We start from the raw sequence: 7,821 nt of genomic DNA, 5'->3' as shown, positions 1-7,821 counted from the left end.
CCACCAATCCAGATTTATTCATTCCAGCTTTCAGCTCTCATACTCTAAATCATACCGGCATTTAAATTCTCTCAAGCATCTTCATTCATTTGCTAATTCTTCCCGGTGTCTTCCTTATCTTTTCTTTGTACATTTTTAATTCTTACGGTGGTTCACTCAAGTGTTCTCTTCCTTCTTCATCATATCAATTCATTCGTTGTTTCAATCCTACCGGTGGTCCATTAAGTTTATGTTATATCTCTCTTAATCTTGTCTACGAGAATAAGTAATATGTCGAATCCGTTGGTTGTCATCAATTTAATTGGTGAAGGATAAACATAATGTAATTCTTATTCTTGTTTCATCGAGTGTATTCAATTCCTGTTTTCCGGAGTGGCTCATCATACTTATTCTTGGTTTCAAATGCTCATCTTTCTTTCCCGAAGTTCCAAGCTTTAATTATCACGGTGATCCATCTAAATCATTACAAGGTTTCACCTTGTGTTTTCAACTTCTCTCTCTCTTTTCGTTATCTTTTGTTTACCGGAGTCCTTCATGAAGGTTCTACATGATGGTTCATCAAGGATTTAATTTCTTCTCGAAGTGTTCATCAATATTCTGTTCAGGGGAACTCAAGCTTTCATCATCTTCCTTTCTGGAGTGCAATTCTTCTTCCGTATTATTGGAGGTGGTATTATGTCATTCTTAATAATTTGAGTTCATGTTTCATAACTCACATGTTGTTATGAATGAGGTATTTTAAATCCATCAATCTCGTCATTGGAATTATCTTGGGTTATATTTCACCTAAAGCCTTCCCTATGGCTTGTTGCTATCTATGTTGTTTATAAATGACCCAAGTTATTCATCTATCCTCCCGGTGAATTAAGCTTCTCATCGCCTTGTTGTTATCAATCTAATATATCGTTTCTGTTAGTGGCAGAATTTCACCTCATAGTTTTGAGATGTTTTCCATAAGCCCACTACAAACTTATTCTTTCGTTGTTGGTTTTTCCAACAACTCCATTCTAGCATTTGTTGTAACCGTGCTCTCTCAAGATCTTGTTTCCCTTCGTTACGGAGACATTGTGATGTTGCTCTCCTCAACCCATCTTCTCGGATTGTCAGGACCATGTTTTGATCGTGCTTATCCTTTTAACCGGAGTGTTGTGTCCCTTTTTGCTCAAGCTCTTTCATTTTACCAAGTTTTTCATCTCTTTTAAACCGGAGTGCTGTCCGAGATCTTTCTTACCCCTAGTTTCAATTCATTCAATAGTTACGGAGGCAGTGTATTGTGATTTCATCAAGTATCTTCTCATCTTTTCAAGTTATTATTCAATTCCTTTTCTTTTCAACCGGAGTGCTGCCTGAATTTGGTCTTCCTTGATCCCCTTCTTTAACCGGAGTGTTTTCAATATATATCTTGCCCTTCAACCTCAAGTTTTTTTCGCAATGTTCTTTTCTTTCCTCTCTTCTAACGGAGTGTTTTCAACTTCGTTCATCTCAGTTGTATTCTTTTCTCGAAATGGCTTAACCTTTTTCAAGGTTCGTGGTTTCACTCGTTTGTCAAAGAAGCAACTTAGTTTACCTATTCTCTTTCTCCTCCGTTTTCCCTCCGGTGCCATTCTAGATCTCGGGACGAGATCCTCTCGTAGTGGTGGAGTGTTGTAACGCCCCAAGACCGGAGCTTCAGATGCCTTCCAGGGTTTCCGGATTTCGTCGTGTGATTTGTTTTGGTTCGTTGCATTTCATCCTTGCATCTTGTGCATTGCATCATGTCATCTTGCAACCCATTTTAAAACTCAACTAAATAATTGCATGGATCTTCGGTCCATTTAAATCGAGGGATTTCACATGGTGATTCTCTTTACAACTTATCCTCTCGATATTTAGAGAGCTATAGTAATTATTCCAATTATGTGGAATTACCTTAACACACTTGCAAAAATCCCAATGCCTTTTATTATTTCAACTCTTGGCCTCTAACTTTGCCACTTGTCCTTTCATCATTTTCCGGAGCTCCACCTAATTTCTCAACATTTTTGGGCACTTCGAAAAACCTATCCTAGTTCAAACCTTTTGAATTAAATTCAAAGGAATTTGAATTTAATCTTTCAACTTGGCCTTTTTCTATTTTCCCGGACCGTGCACATTTTTCTGAGTCCGTGAAAATTATCCCCGTGCCCAAATTCTTCCTCTAACCTTCTCTTCTCTCTTTTCCTTTCTCCTATTTTTTTGTCTCTGTTTTTGTTAAGAGTAGAATCAAGAGAGGGAGAGAAGGGAGCCCAGCAGGCCATTTGGGCCCAGCTGCATCTAACCTAGCCGGCTCCAAGGCCCACTCCCCCGGCCCACCTAACCCTCTAACCTAGCCCGATCCCCTCACATCTCCCCTCACTCCCTCGTTCGTCCACCGCCGCCAGGGAGAAGCCCCGCACATCGATCTCTCCCTCGTCTCGCTCCTCCCTCGATCCCTCTCCTCCTCTGTTTCCTACCGCCGCCGCGCACACACACACACCCGCATACCACCCCGTAGCCAGCGCCAGGAGCTCGCCTCTCCTTCGCCATGGCCTCACAGCCCGATCCCCATGGCGCCATGGTCGCCGCCAAGCTCTGCGCGCCAAGCCCTGCCCGACCTCCTCCTACGCCGTCGCCTCGCCATGGAGCAGCTTCGCTCGGGCCCCTTCTGCATCGTGCCCATGCCGCCGCGCCAAGTTCCCGCCGATGCCGCTGCAAGTCCCGTGGTCGTCGCCCTTGCATCGCGCCTCAAGCCATCGCCGCCTCCTACTGTGTTCTTCTCTCACCGGAGCCGCATCAAGTCACAGCGCTGCCCTGCTTCCTCGTCCTCGCCGTCGCTTCCCTACACCTCTAGGCGCCGCCCCCGCAGCCCTCTCCATCGAGCAGGATCAGGAGCGCCATGAGGACGCCCGCCTCGACCGCGCCTGGGCTGCGTTCTCGCCCTTGCTGCTTACCCAGGGACCAAGCGGTCCGATGCCGGCCTCGCCAAGGCCCAGCTTCGCCAGCTCCTCCGGCCCAGCTCCCGCTGACCTCCTCGAGTTCACGACCTAGGACCTGAGACCCGTTGCCTTCGCTGCTAATTTTCCATGGACGTCAAGTACCAGTACCACAACCCTGGATGGCTGCGAGTCGTGTACCTCTACAGCTAGTGCGCTTTGCGTCAAGTCCGACTACAACGTGAACAAACTACCGTCTCTGAAGAACAGTACGTGCCCGAACCGTCAAGCACCTTCTCCGAGGATTTTGCCAAGTACCATGACATGACGATCCTCGAACGCGTCAAGTACCACTACCGTCAAGTACCTCTTCGCAAGACCAAGTTCCTCTACGACATGTGTACGACTACCGCCGCCGTGATTTTTGACAAGACGTCGTGAGCCTCTACTTCCACTACGACCCGTGTACCACTACTTCCTTCGACGAACTCGAACCGCTCCGAGTATGCACCCCTTCGAAGGTATAACCGCCGAGACGATGACTCGTGGACCGAATGCATATGTTGTATGAAATGCTCGTGTTTGCTCCGTGTCGGAGTTGTTCGGTGCACGTTGCCCCTCTTTCTCCTTGCCACCGACATGTGGGAACCCGGTAATTGGGAGCACCCCACCATCCTTGCATGACACGCTCCCATCACTTCCTTTTGCACCGGTATCCCCGTGGGCTACCGGAGAACCGATATGTTGTCGAGGCATCATTTTCGGATTCGTCGTCGTGGCACCCTTTTCCTTTCAACCACGATGTCAAAATGCTTCATAATAATGCTCTTGTCAAGTTTTAATAAAAATTGCACAAACTTGTTCATGTCATCTGCATCATGATAACAACTATTAAAATATTTAAATTGTTATTGCATTAAATTACTAAGGCATATGGGGATTTACCAGATTTGTTGTTTGTTATATCCGGCCCCATTTAAATTGTTTAAATGGTATAGTTTTGTTATGTTTCACCTCTTGCCATGTTAACCAACATTTAATATTGTTGAGTACTTAAACGGGAGAGAACTAAATATTGATGTGGTGTTTTGTCAATATGCATCCCGATGCATATTGAGCTCCACTTAATTTGTAGGATTGCTTGTGCACTTTGCCATGACATGTATCATTAAACCGGACATGCATCATACTTGTTTGTGCATCATGCCATGATTTTGTGGTGGTTGTTTACTATGTTGTTTGCTTCTTTCCGGTGTTGCTTCTTCGGGTTGGTTCCGTTAACGTCGAGTTTGTGAGGACCCGTTCGACTACGTCTGTTTGTCTTCTTCATGGACCCGTTCTTCTTCCTTGCGGGATTTCAGGCAAGATGATCATACCCTTGAAATCACTACTATCTTTGCTATGCTAGTTTGCTCGCTCTCGCTATGCCAATGCTACGATGCCTACCATTTGCTTGTCAGCCTCCCAAATTGCCATGTTAAACCTCTAACCCACCTTGTCCTAGCAAACCGTTGATTGGCTATGTTACCGCTTCGCTCAGCCCCTCTTATAGCGTTGTTAGTTGCAGGTGAAGATTGAAGTTGTTTCTTGTTGGAACATGGAGATGTTGTTCCTTGTGGGAACATGTTTACTTGTTGGGATATCACAATATATCTTATTTAATTAATGCATCTATATACTTGGTAAAGGGTGGAAGGCTCGGCCTTATGCCTGGTGTTTTGTTCCACTCCTGCCGCCCTAGTTTCCGTCATATCGGTGTTATGTTCCCGGATTTTGCGTCCCTTACGCGGTTGGGCTATAATGGGAACCCCTTGACAGTTCACCTTAAGTAAAGCTTTTCCAGCAATGCCCAACATTGGTTTTACCATTTGCCACCTAGCCTTTTTTCCCTTGGGAGTCGCGCATCCCGAGGGTCATCTTATTTTAACCCCCCCGGGCCAGTGCTTGTCTAAGCGTTGGTCCAAACTAGAGCCCCTTGCAGCGCCACCTCGGGAAAACTCGAGGGCTGGTTTTAGTTGTACGGATTGCTTATCCGGTGTTGCCCTGAGAACGAGATATGTGCAGCTCCTATCAGGATGTCGGCACATCGGGCGGTGTTGCTGGTTTAGTTTTACCCTGTCGAAATGTCTTGTTGTACCGGGATACCGAGTCTGATCGGAACGTCTCGGGTGGAGGTCTATTCCTTCGTTGACCGTGAGAGCTTGTGATGGGCTAAGTTGGGACACCCCTGCAGGGATTCGAACTTTCGAAAGCCGTGCCCGCGGTTATGGGCAGATGGGAATTTGTTAACGTCCGGTTGTAGAAAACCTGAACTTGACCTTAATTAAAATGAATCAACAGCGTGTGTAACCGTGATGGTCTCTTTCCGGCGGAGTCCGGGAAGTGAACACGGTTGTTGGAGTTATGCTTGCCGTAGGTAGTCCAGGATCACTTCTTGATCATACTTTTATCGACCGTGCTTTGCCTTCTCTTCTCGCTCTCATTTGCGTATGTTAGCCACCATATATGCTAGTCGCTTGCTGCAGCTCCACCTCATACCTTTTACCTTACCCATAAGCTTAAATAGTCTTGATCGCGAGGGTGCGAGATTGCTGAGTCCCTGTGGCTCACAGATACTTCCAAAACCAGTTTGCAGGTGCCGTTGAGACCGTGCAGATGACGCAACCAAGCTCAGGAGGAGCTCGTTGAAGATCTTGTCCTTTATGTTGTTTCGTTCTAGTTGATCAGTAGTGGGGCCCAGTTGGGGTCGATCGGGGACCTTTGTCGCATTTGGGGTTCTTCTTTATTTTGGTTCCGTAGTCGGACCATGAGTATATTTGGTTGATGTAATGTTTATTCATGTAATTGTGTGAAGTGGCGAGTGTAAGCCAACTATGTAATCTCTTTCCCTTATTATATTACATGGGTTGTGTGAAGATTACCTCACTTGCGACATATGCCTTCAATGCGATTATGCCTCTAAGTCGTGCCTCGACACGTGGGAGATATAGTCGCATCGAGGGTGTTACAATCACCCAAAGCAAAACAGACTCGCAATACACCACCACCAGTTCAGAGGATTGGAGAAACGCTCATGTTGTATGCGCTCCTGCGAGACCTTGGAGGCTTGACTCGATTCGTAGTGCGATGTGGTGGGCCGAGTGTATTTTTTTTCTTGAGGGAACTGGGTCGAGTGTAAAGGTATACAAAAATCATGAAAATCCTAGGCAGGCCATGGCCCGGTTCGGCCCCAACGAAGCTCCGCCCCTGTGTTTCAGCTCCACATTGGGGTTTTTCTATGCCCCATGCATGCGTGAAACCTATGACTTGCCGCATGCGCCATAGGCATTACGCATTCTATCATAATTCTTCCCCGGGCCTTGTCTCATGGAAGTTCACTAAGACTTCAATTTGTGTAGGACTTTTCCATGCGCCATTCATGAAGGTTCTTTTATATTGGAGACAGTTGCATAGATACTCTCTTCGCTCTAAAATATTTACAGTTCTAGGTTTGTTCTAAGTCAAATTTAGAGAAAATTATTGATGAATCATATGTCATCAGTCATCTAGTGGATCAGAAGGAGTACAAGGCAACACATGCCACGGTGCCTCCTCCATTTATTGATTGTTCACTTAAGATAACTCATATGTTTACGATAATCATCTTTTGTCGACCTGCTACCAATTATCTTTATTTAAGTCATTTTCGTGGCTTTTTTACAACAAACTATAAAATAAGTATAGCATAATGCAACTGCATAATCGAGCCCACGTGGAGAAATAGACAGAAGAAGTTGGAGAAGCAAATTATAAATCACCACATTGCCAAACATGGCTTAATCGTCAAAGTCAAATTAAGCCCCAATGATTTGCCTCCCTATTTTGAAATCGTACTCTCATATGGTGATATGAAACTTTTTTTTGAACTTGGGTGACGTTTATTAAATAATAGTCATGAACATTACAAGAGAAGAGATTAAGGAATCAGGAGGATGATCACGCCACCCCTCCGGAAGTTCCACCAGTAACTAGCTAGGGCCAACCAATGCGCTGTGACATTACTTTTTCGGGTACAATGACGGCGGCCTTGCTGAAAAAAGTCATCAACTTTTGACAATCATTAGTAATCACGGCTCCTGAAAGCTTGGTATTCCGAGGGATCCAACATGGCATGCACAATTTCCAGCGAATCACATGCAACAGCCACCGAGTGAATCCCCATCTCATCTATAAGACGCAATCCGTCAAGAAGGGCACATGCCTCCATCAAAGCATAGTCGATCGACGCATTGTCCAATTTTGCTTTGTGGCTTTGTGCTTCATGAACATCCATCTCGTCTCTGATCCCACTGCAACACTATCAGGCTATCCTAGAACATCAGATCCAAAGAAAATATAACTTGCAAAGATATATTCATGCCTCAGTTTGGGCTTAGCATAGATTTTATTACTCCCATCCGATCCAAACTAATTGGCGTTCACTTAGTATTTAACTCACATAGATCTATTGTATTGGCTGAAGTAATAAATGTTTTTATGTCAAGTCACGCATCAATGTCGATTGTCGACTTCACTTTCACCGTGACATCTACAGCCAGGCGGCGGACTCCGGTGGAGAGTAGGGCGTGGACACGGACGTGCCCACGTCCAGCGAAGAGTAGGACTTGAAACATGGACGTGCCCCCGATCGGAGAAGAGTAGAATAGACTAATTACATTTGTCTTTTGTTACGTAAAAATGTTTGGTGTATTCGTTTTAGCGATCTGCATTGGAGTCGCCATAACCCTAGAACATCAAATCCGGAGAAAGAACAACTTGCAAGACACATTCATGCCTACATTTTGGCTTAACACATACAGTAGATTTAGTTGCTATTTATTTGTTCACATATTATAGACTTAGTTATTTCAGC

This window comes from Triticum urartu, chromosome 6A (genome assembly GCF_056163025.1).
Source record: "Triticum urartu cultivar PI428250 chromosome 6A, HENAU_Tu73, whole genome shotgun sequence".
Taxonomy (NCBI): Eukaryota; Viridiplantae; Streptophyta; class Magnoliopsida; order Poales; family Poaceae; genus Triticum; species Triticum urartu.
The sequence above is the reverse complement of the archived record's forward strand: the minus strand, read 5'-3'. Positions refer to the sequence as shown.